Below are 16,501 nucleotides of genomic sequence, written 5' to 3'. Positions count from 1 at the left end.
AGTCCTTATTCTGTCGGGATATACATTACTTAACCTCAATGTTCTTTTCTTTTCTATGGTCCTAATAGCAAAGTGCAAAGGTGTTAAGGTCAGGGAACACTTTTATATTTCATCTTATAATTACAGCCACTATTTATTGGTTGTAATAATAATATCTTTTATTACTTAATGGCTCCACAATATTGATACTCTAGACCTTAGGGTAGGGGTTAGTGAGTGAATGGGTAAGGTGCTGTGCCGATGTGTTTCGACCTTCAGGGTTGGACCTTTATATTTACAAAAATGTCTTCCTCAGGGCTGGTTTTCTTTTATTTCTTGTAGGACACTTCTAAAATTAAAAGAGAGGAAGGGGCAAGAGGAATAGGGGTATATTAGGGAACTTTGTTGTGATGACCCTATTTTTATTATCTCATAGTCATTATCTCGTTGTATGGTAGTTTGTTGGTTACCTGCTGTCTTTTCTTTTCAGAGGAACGCCGTTTTCCAGGCCGCTTTTTTTTCAAAAAGGTCCCTTCGTCAAATTACTTTCTAAAGATATAAAGGGTGATTTTAGTGTTGTCTCCTTTTATTATGTATCTTGGAAAGTTATTATCAACCGTTATTTGTAACTTTCTTGTACCTGATTTTCTTTGTGTTTCTCTTTTTTCTTTGATCGCAAAGGTTGTTTCATGCGTAATTTAATCCACTTCCCGTTTTTGATGGTTCTTCTTCTTATCAATTATGGCTCTGTTTTGAAAGAAGTATGAGACTTTTTTTTTATCTCTAGCGTGTGGGATGTCCTATAGAACGGGCCCATGCTGTCCCCAGGTTAGTGATTCATAGTGTTCTTGGAACTAAGTACAGAAATACTCGCAAAGCGTCTGTAGGAACTAATCTCTTCAACGTATAAAGTGGCTTAAAAAGTGCGTGTTGGGTAGGCATAATTATGGTTCGCGGGTGCATTTTTTAGCCGCCGTGTTTTATTAAACAGCCTCTTAGATTGGTGCAGTTCTCCCATTTATAATCTCCCACCTTGTGTGCATCTCCAGGTTTCTTTATTGACTTTTCGACCGTATCGTTATTCTGTGCTCTTTAGGTGCTGGAAAGTTTCTGATGCGTGCCTCTAAACACTATTCCCTCTTGTCTTAGATTAATTACCTTTCTTGGCCATATTTTCGTCTATTTCTTTTCGGGCGACGCTTCTTGCTCGCCTTCTTCTCCGACTTCTTCTCCGGCGTCTATGGCTTTTCGATGTGGTTCCTGTATTTCAAATGTACTTCCTTGTTGTGTATCGGTCACATGGAGTCTGTCCGCCAATCTGTTTCTCGCGATGATGTCTCGCGATGTTTTGTTCTACCGTCTCTTGATGCCTGACCTGTCTCTTTGTTTTTAACCTGACTTCCGTTTTTTACGTTGTCATTGCAACCGTTTGTCCACTCGAAATTTTTTGCTTCTGTTTCGCTCATATGAAAATTTCCATATTTTTTCTCAGGCCTGTGACTTTTTAAACCACTTGACTTGTCTTATTGGTATACACTCAAAATATTGAGTTTTAAATATCGATTTGCATTATTATCGAATAGAATAGCAGTAATATCGAATTCAAAATATAGAGTGGACAAAATATCGAATGGACAGAATATAGACAACAAAAATATTGAATGGACAGAATATAGACAGCAAAAATATCGAATTTGAGGTAAGTAAGTTAATATCAATTTTTTAATAATATCCAATTTTTTAAAGTGTTTTTTATGTTAGTATATGTGTGAAAAGTGTATATTTATTTTATCATTTATTTTAATTAATTAATTGTATGGTATTTAATTTTTGCGTAATATACTTCTGTAGCGGGTTTGTAGGGGAATAGGGTGGGAAGTAATTTAATGATAATTAAATATGTTAATTTATTTATTGGTATTTATTTTGAATTAATTGTTATTTACATTTTTAATTGGTAATTAATTAAAATATAATTGGTAATTAATTTTAATTAATTGATTAATTGATAATTATGTTAATTTTATTAATTTACTTTCTGTTGCGGGTTTATGGGGGAATAGGGTGGGAAGTAATTTAATTGTAATTAAATACATTTTTCAATTTATTTATTGGTATTTATTTTTAATTAATTGTTAATTATTTTTCAATTGCTAATTAATTAATTGTAAATTGGTAATCAATTTGTATTAATAGGTAATGATTTTTATAAAATATTTTTATTTGTATTTTTAATTGATTAATTATTATATTATATTAAATTGGTAATTATTTTTAATTAATTTGTAATTGGTATTATTATATTTTTTTAAATTAATATATGAAGTATTTACTTTCCCTACTGTTGCACTCACTGGAGTGGGAGTAATTTTTACCCCTACGCTATCCAATGCTTTCCCTGCTGTTGCACTCTCTGGAGTGGGAATAGTAATTTTTACCCTCCCGCTATCCAACGTTTTCCCTACTGTTGCAGTCTCTGGAGTGGGAATAGTAATTTTTACCCCTAGGCTATCCAATGCTTTCCCTAGTGTTGCACTCCCTGGAGTGGGAATAGTAATTTTTACCCCTACGCTATCCAACGCTTTCCCTACTTTTGCACTCACTGGAGTGTGAATAATAATTTTTACCCCTACGCTATCCAACGCTTTCTCTACTGTTGCACTCACTGGAGTGGTAATAGTAAATTTTATCAACAAAAAGAAATACAGAGTTCCCCGGGTACAGTCAACTAAAGGACTGTCATTGGCCTCTCTCTTATTAAGTCAAGAAAAGGAAAAAGTGAGTGTTGTGAACCCTCTCTCGGAATTTGTAGGGGTACCTCACACAGGTCGCCGGTTGGACTACATTTGTAATCCCACCCGGTGATCGTCCAGCGTCATCATCGGTACCCTGCCCCTGCGACAGACTGGCGGTGCAATGCCTGTCGGGCAACAATAGATGTTGCTCTTTGGCGGGGATCTTCTATTCCTTCGCCAAAGGGTGTGTGGGTGTAAGGGGCCTTCACAAGGGGGTTTTATGTGTTTGTGCAAGAGTGAGCGTGGGTGAGATAAAAAAAGTCAGTAGAGTCCAAAAATTAGGATTTTAATGGCATGGCTCACTGCTTTATTAAAAAATATAAGGGGTATAGAGGCGGAATAATCAAGGTAGTTAGCCTCATTCAACCCTTAGTGAGTAAATGGTCAACATGTTTCTTGCCACGGAGGCAATTCGTCAGGACCAAAGAGTGCTCATATAATTGCAGGGGATCCCCCAGTGATCAGGGGGCCCGGTATACGACCTGGTATGTGTCGTATGGCAATCCTTCCTCAGGACCCTTCCCAGAACTACATGGGAGAGAGGAGAGAGAAAGGTATCATCAGAGAGAGGCCAAAAGCCATTGTGAAAAACGTGGAAAACTCGCGTTTTGTGACTGTTAGAAAAATACAGTGGGTTAGGCATGCCTATGGTCTGCCTTAGGAAGTGGCATGCTTAGTGATATCAGAGCGATTTTGCTGAAAACTTTTCATGCGATAAAAATCCTTGTGATATCAAAGGCTGTCACTGAGCCGGTAGCATGCGTGGTTGCGAATAGTAATTGAGACAACATTTGTGGAGAGAAAAAAACAATATTCAAACATTTCTTTGAGAAATTCAAAGAAGAACACTAGATGGCGTCAGTGTATTGCAGGTGACTAAACCTTAACGTAAACCATATAACATGCCAGGATACTCTAGTGTTGGTGAACCAGGGAGTGACCTTACCCGTATACTTTACTAGGGAGGCTTCCTCGAACTGACCTGGTGGGGCCAGAACTTGGTGTGAGACACCTGTAAGGAGGAAGTATCACCGCCGGGTTAAGGATTGGCGGTCAGCGCGTCTTTACCATTCACCCGCTTGGAGCTCGGTCCCGTCGCGGCGGTCAGAAAGAAGCGCACGCGGAGGTGTAACACGGAGCATTGTGCCTTACCTTGTAGTTCTTGGCAAGGGGCGTCTAGGCACCTACCCCTCCCACTACGGACGATACCGCAGGACAGCCGGTGGAACTGTAACGTCCCGGGAGCTCTGCTTAAGACCGATGAGTGTGGCCATTGGAGTGGGCGTGTCCAGGGCGTGTTGCCAGGCAATGGGATGCCGTGAGTAAACATCGAAGATTCCCTCGCTCGATGACGAGGAGGGAAGGAAAGGTGGGTGCCATCTTGGAAGGGGGTGGGGATCGTAAACATGGTATTAATAATGCTGGGGAACTGGTAATGAGCACATCTACGGAACTCTCTATGCTGACAGTAGATACTGGGATCATTCTACTTTCTGGTTCTAAACAGTTCCTGGCGTAGTTAGGACAAATTGGTCCAGCAATCAGCTATCTGGTGAGCATTGTCCAGGGCACCGCATCGTTGAGACCGTTTTCATCGGTATGCAGACGATGCACCCATCTCTGCTCCAGTCTGAACAGGGTTTGTTGGTTCATACCTGGTTGGCATTCTAGAACTGTCCACTGTATGTCCTCAGTGGTATGTTTGTGTTCCTTACAGTGTTCATAGAGCCTGGTGTGTGTTTTGGTACATCGGATATTACTGTTGTGCTCCATTATGCGTTGTTTAACCGGGCGCATCGTCATCCCGATATACAGCATTTTGCAGGGGCACACCAAGATATATATACATCTCGAGCTGTTACAGTTGGTGTGTTTGTTTGTAGTCCAGATGAAATCCCCTGGGAGTTCGATCGTTTTGCCTTGGATAGTTTGGGGGCATACCACACAGGAACCACATCTGTAGTGTCCAGTGACAGGGGGAAGATCCCATAGGGTCCTAACTGGTCGAGTTTGTGATTTCTTGGGGCGAGTATGGATCAGTGTGTCCTTTAGGTTAGCAGTCCTCTTAAAAGCAAACCGAGGTCGTGCCAGTGCCATCCCTGTGGAGTTCAGAATACCCCAATGTGTCATCACAGCTTTTTTAATGAATGACGAATGCCTGGTGTAGGAGGTGACACAGGTGATAGTGTCATCTGGTTCTTTGGGGTGAACCTCGAGAAGGGCATCCCTGTTGTTGTTCAATGCTCTTTTGAACGATTTCTTCAACAGCCGGGTAGGGTACCCTCTGTCCTGGAGCTTATGTTGTAGGGTCTGGGCCTCTTGTCTAAAGTCTTGGACAGAGCTACAGTTCCTCCGTATCCTAAGAAATTGCCCAAAGGGCAAATTATCTCGCAGAGCTTTTGTATGGTGGCTTTGGTAGAGGAGTAAGCTATTTCTGTCAGTATCCTTCTTGTACAGCGAGGTGGTTATTGCTTCAGATTCTAGATTGATGGTTAGATCGAGAAACGGTATTGAAGTTTCCGAGATGGTCCCAGTAAATTTCAGGAAGGGGTCTTGTAAATTAATCCATTCACAGAAGGCTTCACAGCTCGGACGGTCCCCTTTCCAGAAGATCAGGATGTCGTCAATAAAGCGACGCCAGAGAGTGAGATTCTCTCGGTATGGATTGTGCTCTGGAGGGTAGATGTACTTTTTTTCGAACGAAGCCATGTAGATACACGCCAGGCTCGGCGCGAAGGTAGAACCCATAGAGGTCCCCCGGACTTGGTGGTATAACTGGGACTCGTACCTGAAAAAGTTCTCGGTCAGGGCGATATGAGCGAGTTCCATAATGAAGGCTATCGGTGTTGGGGACAGCCATTCTTCTTCTCGCATCAATGAATCAACTGCTTCCAGAGTCGCTTGTTGCGGAATATTCGTGTATAATGCCTCAACGTCGAGGGTAAGGAGCAAGTCAGTGTCTTCTCTGCCATCTATGTCTGCGATCAGACGGAGTACATCCCTGGTGTCTTGCAGGTAAGATGGTATCTGTTTGACGTAAGGTTGAAAGAAAGCATCGCAAAATTGCGAAAGCGGTTCTAATAGAGATCCAATTCCAGAAACAATGGGTCTCCCTGGAACCGGGGAGACGCCCTTGTGTATTTTAGGGAGAGTATAAAAGTAAGGGGTGACAGGATCCGGTGTAACCAAGAAGTCTGCCTCCTTCTTACTAATCCACTCATTGGTCTCTCCCTCAATGACAAGGCCCATGATGGTGGTTGTAAGTCGTTTGGTTGGGTCCTCCAGGAGAAAAAAACCCAGATCCTCCAATCAAACCACAACCCATACCAGAAGCTATGCCAACTTTAAAGTGGAAACCTTTCGGGAACACTTTGCCCAGCCTCCTAGGGGAGAGTATAATGTTGATGAAGCAACAGATAGGCTCCAGAGCCATATCGCTTCGGCTCTGGAGCACTGCTCAAAGCTCCGGCGCAATACCAACCCCAGGCGCATCGTGTCCGAAAACTGGTATGGGCAAGAACTGAAGGCTCAAAAAAGGAAATGCACAATGCTGGAACACAAATGGAGGCTAGCAAAAACCCAGGAGACGAGGGCTGCTTACAAAAAGGAACTCTCGCAATATACCAAAGCTATTAGGAAGGCAAAAAAAGCTTACTTTTCTTGCAGAATCTTAGAGAACAAGAACTCCTCCAAAGAGCTCTTCAAAATTGTGAAAGAGCTCTGCAGCCCTGCTAATATCTTGTCCAATTTGACCCCCTCTCAAACAGATTGTGACAAAATGAATAACTTCTTTTGCGAAAAAATAGACAAGATCTATTCATCTTTCTCTAAAACTAAAACTAGCAGCCAGACGGATCACGAGTCCTCCTCTCCCCAAGCCTGCTGTACTAGCTTTGGCCCGTACTCCGAAGAGGAAGTAGGCAACGCAATGCTCGAAATCAAATCAGGCTCCCCCCTGGACCCCTGCCCTCACCATATTTTCCGGCAGATTATCCCCCTGATCTGCCCGGCAGTGACCCAGGTATTAAATCACTCATTGGACTCCGCAGAGTTTCCATCCAGCTGGAAGATTGCTACAGTCATCCCCCTCATAAAAAAAGCTGGCTTAGATATTAACAACCCGGCCAATTACAGACCCATATCTCAACTTCCCTATCTATCAAAAGTCCTAGAGAAACTGGTCAACAGACAACTGACCAGCTTTCTCGAGGCAAATAACCTGTTAGACGTCACACAGACAGGATTCAGAGCCAATAATAGCACAGAAACAACCCTCTTGGCAGTACTAGATCACATCAGGATGCACGTGGATCAGGGTAAGACAGTTGCCCTGATATTATTGGATCTCTCGGCGGCGTTCGACACCGTCCCCCACCGCCTGCTCCTGGAAACTCTAGCAACCAAAGGAATCAGGGAAAAAGCTTTGGGCTGGCTGCAATCTTTCCTCTCGGATAGATCTCAATCAGTACGCATGGGTAAGTTCTCTTCCCCATGCCGGAACATCAATTACGGGGTCCCACAGGGGGCCTCATTAAGCCCAACCTTGTTTAACATTTTTGTTTCATCCCTGGCGGAAATAGGCAGGAAGTGGGGTATGGAAATTTGTTCCTATGCCGACGACACCCAACTCACTGTCATCCTGGATGAAAAAAACAATCCTAAAGAAAGGCTTCTCAACTGTCTTACGGAACTGGCGGAATGGATGCACCAGCATTGTCTAAAGCTCAATGCAGATAAATCTGAGATACTTCTGTTCGGAAGCCACACCCAGCTGTGGGATGACAGCTGGTGGCCAAAAGAACTGGGCACCCCACCGACCCCATCACAATCAGCAAGAAACCTTGGAATAACTATAGACACCGCCTTATCCATGAAGACTCATGTAGCCGCCATATGCGGAAAAGGCTTCGCAATCCTAAAAATGCTTAAGAGAGTCTTCCCATGGATTCCAATGGAGTGTAGAAAGATCCTGGTCCAGTCACTCCTGATGAGTAGGCTGGACTATGGAAACTCCCTCTTTGTAGGCATGGCTGAGTACCTGTTTACCAAACTCCAAATGGTGCAGAACGCCGCAGCCAAGGCCATCTGTATGAAACGGAAATACGACTCGGCCAGGAGCTGTTTGCGTTATCTACATTGGCTCCCGATGAAGCAAAGAGCATCTTTTAAAATGATGTGCATTGCTCATAGAGCACTGCACAAAACTGGTCCCCTCATCCTTAGAAATAGGATTCAGTACTACGCTCCCACTCGGAACCTCCGCTCCCAATTCTTGGCTCGTGCAAAAACCTGCCGGGTAAAAAGAGCTAGGATGGGAGAGCGCGCGTTTTCCCACATCGCCGCTGCCAAATGGAATGAACTACCCACAGCCCTCCGACTTACAGAATGCCACCTGGCCTTTAGGAAACAGTTAAAAACCTCTCTCTTTCCCCAGCCTGAATAATTAAAAGAGCTTTCGCCCGCATCATACACACACTAGCTAACATAGCGCCGTGATATCCTACCCTGGATGATTGTTAGCGCTCTACAAAAAAAACTAAAAAAATAAAAAAATAAAAAAGAGGTCTATAATGATTGGTGTTTGCCAGTTGTCTCCTGCACTCACGATCATAGTCCTCGTAATTCTGTATGACCGTGGCGCCCCCCTTGTCTGCCTGTTTTATGACGATTGACTCGTCTCGACCTAGCTCATTAGATGCTAGTCGTTCTGCGTTGGACAGATTGTGAAAAGTTTTGGTTGGGGGTATGTCCCGCATGCTCCTCAGGACCGCCCGTTCAAAAGTAAGGACTTCGGGTGGTACCATCCCGTCAGTGGGGGTAAAGGTGGAAGGTTTTCTCAGGCCTGTGTCAAGATCCGGGAGCTCAGGTTGGTTTTCGAAGAATGCCCGGAGGCGGATTTTCCTAAAAAATTGTTTGAGTTCGATCATCTCTTGGAATGTGTCCGGGGTCGGTGTAGGGACAAAACCAAGACCCTTCTCTAGGACTTGCGTCTCGGTTGGTGTCAGGGTTCTATTTGATAGATTGACAATTAAGCTCGTCTCCCCCTGGACGCCGTGCTCCTGGTCTCCATTGCTGCTGGTGCTGGTGTGTGGTCCTGCCATTGTACACCCTTTTGCCCGCCTCGCTTTCGCCCTCTTCCTCTGCCCCAACCTCTGCCTTGAAAAGGTGGCGGATTGGGGGGGTAGAATTGCGGGGGGCCCTGTGGGTAGAAGGGGTACTGCCATGGGGGTGCCATATGTGGTGGTCCGTGGAAGACTGGGCCTTGATGGTAGCCTTGTTGCCATGCACGGGGTGGTCGAGGATTTTTCGGTGGGTACCCACCACTGGAGTCACTGCTCATCGATCCACGTCTGGCATCACTCCCTGAGTTGTCATCGGAGGAATAGGTCTTCTTTTTCCCATTGAAGTCATCCTTCAAGTAGGGGTATACTTTCTCTTTCGCAAATTTTGCAATATCTTTCTCGAGTTTAGTTGTTTTTTGTTTCAGTAAAAACTCATGGTGATCCGCCATCTCTTGGTTTATTTCCGAGAGTTTGGTCGTGAACGCTGTTTTATTGTTCTTGGATATTGCATTTTTCATGGTGGCTTCCATAGCAGAGATCTTCTCTTGTAATGCATCCGATAGGCGTTTCGCTGTTTGACTGATGAGAAAGAGAAGATCCTTGGTGCATTTCCACGATACTTGACACCACTCTACTTCAAACCGTTTGTCGTCCAGAAAAAGTCTCGGAATTATGTTCACAATTAAACCTTGCGGTGCTATATTGCTCCTCAAGTATTCTGTCATCATGATTCCATGAATGGTAATCCTGATGAGTTCCTTCTTCATCTCCGATAGTGTGGTCCATTCATCGGAGGAAGCGCCGGATGTTGCAGTTGGCGGATTTGTAAGGATAGATGGCGTCGTTCTTAAGGCCTCGGCTATAGTGTCCTCATTGAAACTGAGCCCAGGGACGTCCTCCATGGTCGTATAGAGGTCCAGATGCGGTGCTAAGGATGTCTGCCGGCCAGAGTCAGGTTATCGTCAAGATAAGTGTAATTCTCCCACTAGAAATGTTGTCTCAAGGTGGTCCAATGAGGCGAGTAATTTATTCGCCAAATGGTAACCTTAAAACGAAGAGGTTCCCGTGCACGGGGCACGCAAAGAATTGTATCAACAAGGGGGAACACGGGGTTAGGACAATTGTTAACGGGGTCCAATGTATATGTCCTGGAAAGACTATCAACAAAAAGAAATACAGAGTTCCCCGGGTACAGTCAACTAAAGGACTGTCATTGGCCTCTCTCTTATTAAGTCAAGAAAAGGAAAAAGTGAGTGTTGTGAACCCTCTCTCGGAATTTGTAGGGGTACCTCACACAGGTCGCCGGTTGGACTACATTTGTAATCCCACCCGGTGATCGTCCAGCGTCATCATCGGTACCCTGCCCCTGCGACAGACTGGCGATGCAATGCCTGTCGGGCAACAATAGATGTTGCTCTTTGGCGGGGATCTTCTATTCCTTCGCCAAAGGGTGTGTGGGTGTAAGGGGCCTTCACAAGGGGGTTTTATGTGTTTGTGCAAGAGTGAGCGTGGGTGAGATAAAAAAAGTCAGTAGAGTCCAAAAATTAGGATTTTAATGGCATGGCTCACTGCTTTATTAAAAAATATAAGGGGTATAGAGGCGGAACAATCAAGGTAGTTAGCCTCATTCAACCCTTAGTGAGTAAATGGTCAACATGTTTCTTGCCACGGAGGCAATTCGTCAGGACCAAAGAGTGCTCATATAATTGCAGGGGATCCCCCAGTGATCAGGGGGCCCGGTATACGACCTGGTATGTGTCGTATGGTAATCCTTCCTCAGGACCCTTCCCAGAACTACATGGGAGAGAGGAGAGAGAAAGGTATCATCAGAGAGAGGCCAAAAGCCATTGTGAAAAACGTGGAAAACTCGCGTTTTGTGACTGTTAGAAAAATACAGTGGGTTAGGCATGCCTATGGTCTGCCTTAGGAAGTGGCATGCTTAGTGATATCAGAGCGATAGTAAATTTTACCCTTTCCGCTATCCTACAATAAAAATATTTTATATTTTTTATTAATATTACGTTCAATATATATATGAACAAGCTCCCGAGTAGAGTGAAACGCGTCGTCTTTTAATAAAAACGTCATCCTGCAACTCACTTTAGGAGTGACTCTTTTCTTGGTTATTGCTCGCTACATTGGAAGAGACATTTGGAGGTCCATACCTGTTTGGTTCCGCCGATTATTGACAGAACAGGAGTGTTTCCTTATATATATATATATATATATATTAATAAATCAATGTGTTTTTTTTACTTACATTAATTATTTATTAATTTTAAGGTTATTTAAGTATTTTAAGTATGTAAATATATTTATTATTTCATTAATTTTTAATTACTTTAAAGCATTTAAAAAAAAACAATATTTTGACTATTTTTTTTACATTGATATTTTTGATTCGATATTTTTGTACTTACCTGTTTGGAGATAGGAAGTTGATATTTTGGCTTTCTATATTTTTTACTCGATATTATGGTAGTTTTATATTTTTGTTATCAATACTGTTTCAGTGATCTTTTTTATTGTGTTGATCCCTGTTCTTTCATGTTCCCGTTGTATTACTTCCCTCTTGCTTGGATATTTTTGGTTTTCATCCCCTTCATTTTATTCCCATACGTAAGCTGCATTTCTTATGTAAATTCAAATTGTTTCGGGGACTGTTTTGAAATTTCTAGGGTTTTTACTTGACATTCTTCGTTTTTTGCGCTGTGTATGTACAAGTTATTTCAATAGGGATACCCAAGTTTCACGTTTCAGAGGTGAAGGTTATTTTCACTTCTTATATGTTCTGATGGGTGACATTCTTCTTTTGGTAAGGGGACCAATGGATGAAGGGTATGTTTTTATGTACAGTGCATTTTCTCTGATATCTCATTGAGTCCATTCTCAAATGTGCCTAATTTCAGAATGAATTTTGCTTCACAGTTGGCCAAGGTAATATCTATGGAAGAGCACTTTAAGAGTTTCAGGACTGTCCATTTAAGATCTTATGCAGTATGTTTTTTTTTCAAGACAATGTTTTACCATCGGTGCGGTGATTACCTTACATTTGATTCTGGATTTGTGTTGTGTCCAACGAGTTTTTATATGTTGTGCCGTTTTCCCACATATGCCAGTTGGCATGGACAAATCACGCAATATACCACGTTAGTGGTGTTACAATTTGTGAACTCTTCATGGTTGATTTTTTTATTCCCATAAAAAAATATACATCCTTCGATGGTATTATCACATGCATTGCAATTTCTGCAACAATGGTGTCCCTTAACTGGGGGAAGAGCCAACATTGTTTTTAAGGTGGGTTGTGGTCTCTTTTCCTTCGTATTGCTCTCACTAGGTATTCCCTGACACTCTTATTTTTCTTTAGTGCAATAATGGGTTGATCTTTAAAAAATTTCAAACTTTTTACACTTTGCCAGTTTTTTCGGAGAATTTTCTTTATTTTGTTTGTGCAGCTTGAGAATGTGGTCACGCACACCAGGGGCATTTCTTTCTCTTTTTTCTTTGATGATAATAGAGCCTCCCTTGGCGTATACCATGCCCGTTTCATTGCTCTTTTTGTTAGTTACCTGGGGTAGTTACGTTCCACAAGTTTTTCCAAGAGAGCTTTGGCATTGCTGAAATAATTTTCTTTTTTCGTACAATTTCTTTTTATTCTAAGAAACTGGCTAAATGGAAGGTTATCGTTCACATTTCTTTGGTGAAAACTTGTATAGTGTAACAGTGTGTTTCTGTCAGTGTCCTTGGTGTATAATGCTGTGTACAATTTTCCTTCATCCTTATCATAAGGTCCAAAAAGTATATTTCCACATTGCTTGCATTCATGGTGAACTGGATGTTTACATTTCTTTGATATAGCCATATCACAAATTGATCCAGTTTCTGAGACCTTAGCCATATTTTTATATGGCCTTCAAAGGGATTATTGCTGTATATCCAACGTTCCTCATAACGTTGGTCCTGCCGTTATAAGAAAAGTATAGATCAATGGTACTAGAGGTAACTTGTTATAACTAATATATATGTGATTCCAGCCTCTAGGATCCTAAAATGAATCAATCCCCATAATTTTACACAAGCTTCACAACACGAAGCACCTTGCATTGCCGGAGAAGAGGATCAATGTCACAGCAGATGCCGCCGCATCCCCGGGAAGCGTGTCGCCAGAGAAGAGGATCGACATCGCAGAAGACGCCGCCGCATCACCGGGAAGAGTGTCACAGGGCCTGTCGCAGCTCGCATCGCTGTGGAAGCAACTCGCATCACCGGGAGAGAGGATCGACGTCGCAGCAGATGCCACCACATCACTGGGGAGTTTGTCGCAGGGCCTGTAGCGGCTCGCATCGTGTGAAGCATCTCACATCGCCGGAGGAGAGGATCGACGTCACAGCAGAAGCTGCCGCATCACCAGGAAGCGTGTCGCATCAAGGAGAAAGCACCATCATTATTTCTTCGCACCAGATCTTCAACGCATCACGGACCTTGCGTGCCAGGGACTTCCGCATCACCTTTCCTGCAGCACTTTCGTTGCCCTGCGTGTCGCATCCTAAGGTACATTGACACAAAGTGTCGCATTTTAAGTTCTAAATGGAACTAAGCCAATTCTACCACTTTAAGCACCATATTGTGGATTTTTGTCGTTTGTGGTCTTGTGTTAAATCTATATACAGAATACTTTTTAGTATACAACTGTGTGGTATCCATCTGTAGTGATGTCACTGGATTACTGTATGTGTTCATGAGTGCTTTACACACTGCCTCTGAGATAAGCCTGTCTGCTGGTGCCAAGCTACCAAGGGGGTGAGCAGGGGTTATTTTAGGAGTGTACCCCCTTACCCTGACTAGAGGCAAGGGTCCCTATTTATCACAAGTACCTACCTGTGCCAACTAGAGACCCCCAAATCTAACAGGTGTTTTGTTTCTAGATTTAAGATTATGAGTACATGCCATTACCTTTCTTAATGCTTCTAAAAATAAAGAAAAAGTGAAATGGAATTAAAATAAAAATCTAGTAGAAGATGTCTTATTTTACTTTCTTACACATTCATACAAGAGCTCAGTAGTGCCAAAAAGTACATCTGATTACAAGATTTTTTGGGCCTGATTCACAAAGGGCCTCCACACAGTTGGGGGTAGTCTCCACACTCAGGTGGAATCTCCGCAATTGGAATTCTCATTATGGAGATTCCGGCCTGAGTGCACAGACGACTGTGGGGTCTCTCCCACAAGCATGGAGAATCTTTGTGAATAGGGCCCACGATTTTGTGCTGTGAGCTGAGTGGGAAAGAATGTATTTCACAAAGTGCCAAAGCATTGATGCAATATTTGTTGGCTCCAGTATATGCAACTTGAATGACAAAGGAATTGGATTTCTTTAGGCATTTAATTGAGGTAGAGTACTGTCCAACTATACCTATTGCTGCCACCCCCTTGACAGATTACTCCAAGTGTATGTAGTTTAGATTTAATGTTCTCAGACTATATTATTTTCAATGCATTTGATTCTGTTGTTTTAGAGGAGGAAGGACCCTGCCAGAGGACAGGCACTGGCAGCAGTGGCCAATCTGATGATTATAGATGGGATACACTGAGTGGTTAGGGATGGGGCTACTGGAGAAGTAAGCATTGATACCATTTTACGTGTATGTGGAGCTGACAACCACTCTTGGGTAGAAACAATAATGTTCTTACCTTCATCGAAGAAAAGAGTGCTCTGGCTGATTTTGAAAATTGGGAACCCCAAAGGCACATTACTCCTAGTGTTGCTGGACTGGACTTAGACGCAGACTTTGACATATTTAAAGACCTTACTCTATTAGGCAGACCTGTGAGGATTGCAGAGATGTCACAGGATTCTCAAAATTATTTGGAGTCTTTTCTGTTGGAAGATGGAGCAACATGTTGTGGAAAATGCATTAGGTAAAACTAAGAAGGTCCAATTCATGGTGCTGTGCTAGTTCTGTGTTTCCTGTTCCTTTTTAATTTCTATATTGAGCCTCCTCACAAGCTGTTGACTAACCTGGGTGTCACAGTTGAAAATTATGCTAACGGCAGTAGCAGTGTTTCTGTTTTCCAATAATGCAACAGCTGACAAAAAGAAGGTAGAATCTTGGAATAGATGAATGCGAGTCCGCTTATTTGAAGCATCTCATGCCGACAAGTTATAAATTCCACAGATCTCTGCAGTGGTTATGTACTTAATAAAACACATAAAACAGCCCTTATCTCTTCTGCCTGAAAGAAATGCACTGTTTCTCACTGCATCCCTAATTATATTTAAAATCGTTGCTCTTAAACACGACATATAGCAGGGTGATGGAAGGAGTGCTTGGATTGCTCTCAGTCATTGTAATCACTTGTGCCACATTCCTGACTATTGCTTTTCACTCACTATGCCACTTTAAACAGAGACTTAGGGGCCGAAGCCGATCCGGTAAAAACCGCTCCGAATAGCCGTTCGGAGGGTTTTTCCCATACGATTCGTACCCTGCAACATCCCTCGTACGTACGATGAAGTACGATTTGTACCAGGAGCTGGACTCCGTACGAATCGTACAGAGACCGTTCGACTCTAATCTCCGTACGATTCTCACTCTGAACCCGCTGTACGCGACATCTGTACGGTTCGCGGCTGGTTTATATGACCCAGCAAGTACGATACGTGTTGGGTAGGCACCGTACGACACTTTTTCTACGGGAGCTGAAAACAGCTGTAAAAGCAGAGTTCGCGCCGAAACAGGTACGGAATGCCCCCCTCCCCGGGTACCCCCCCATGATTGCAGGGGTACGGTGCATACCCCTGTGATCATGGGGGGTACGCACCATACACCCAGCATACATGGGGTACGCACCGTACCCCATGTACGCTGGGTGTACAGTGCGTACCCCATGTACGCTGGGTCTACGGTGCATACCCCCCATTATCATAGGGGTACGGCGCGTACCCCTGCGATCATGGGGTGTACGCGCCGTACTGTGTGTATGTGATTGTGCGCTTTTCCGTACGAATCGACATTACCTGACGTGGACCGTACGAATCGCGTCCTGATTCCCCAGTCCGGATCGCACTCGTCGGGTCATACGGCGTGTGTACGAGTTGTACGGAGACGGTTATTTTACCGGATCGGAATCGGTACCTTAGTATATGCAAATAAGCTGTGGTCCTGCTCCAGTAGGAACAGCCCAGCCCAAACTACCAAGCCAGGTCCACTCAAAGGGAAGCACAAGCAACTTCAGATGGTTTCGACCCACTTAGGTCTGGCATTAAGGTATAGCATGAATCCTGTGGCACAGCGAGCAAGGCACCCACACCCACATCTGCAGCAAATAACAATGTGATCGAAGGTATGTTTGAATTAATCTGAGCGGTTGGAGATTGATTGGGACAGTTTGAGACCATTGTTGCGATAATAATTGGCAATTCTCAGGATTCTTCTCATCTCTGAAGTGTTCCAAGGAGGAGGAGTGCAGCCATTCTATTGTCTGCTACACTTTCGAGGGTCTTCCCAGACCCCAGTTTTTTATGGTGTTCTTTTTATATTAACAACTTTTGTGCATACTCCGTGTTATGTTGTGATTTGAGGTGTTTCCTCCCTAGTTATGTTTTGAAGAAGTAGTGAGTGGCCTGATGTTCTCCGGCTGCTTGCCTCCCAGGCCTCAGAG

General features: G+C 43.4%; 1 protein-coding gene across 3 annotated transcripts in view; it reads left to right on the top strand.

Annotated features, from left to right (window-relative positions):
- SGCG (sarcoglycan gamma) overlaps positions 1 to 16,501 on the top strand; it is a 929,299-nt gene that overhangs the window by 457,133 nt on the left and 455,665 nt on the right. The gene's annotated exons all lie outside the window — the stretch shown is intronic.

Source organism: Lissotriton vulgaris, chromosome 8 (assembly GCF_964263255.1).
Source record: "Lissotriton vulgaris chromosome 8, aLisVul1.2, whole genome shotgun sequence".
NCBI lineage: Eukaryota > Metazoa > Chordata > Amphibia > Caudata > Salamandridae > Lissotriton > Lissotriton vulgaris.
Note: the sequence above shows the minus strand (reverse complement) of the source record. Positions and strands in the feature narration are given on the sequence as shown.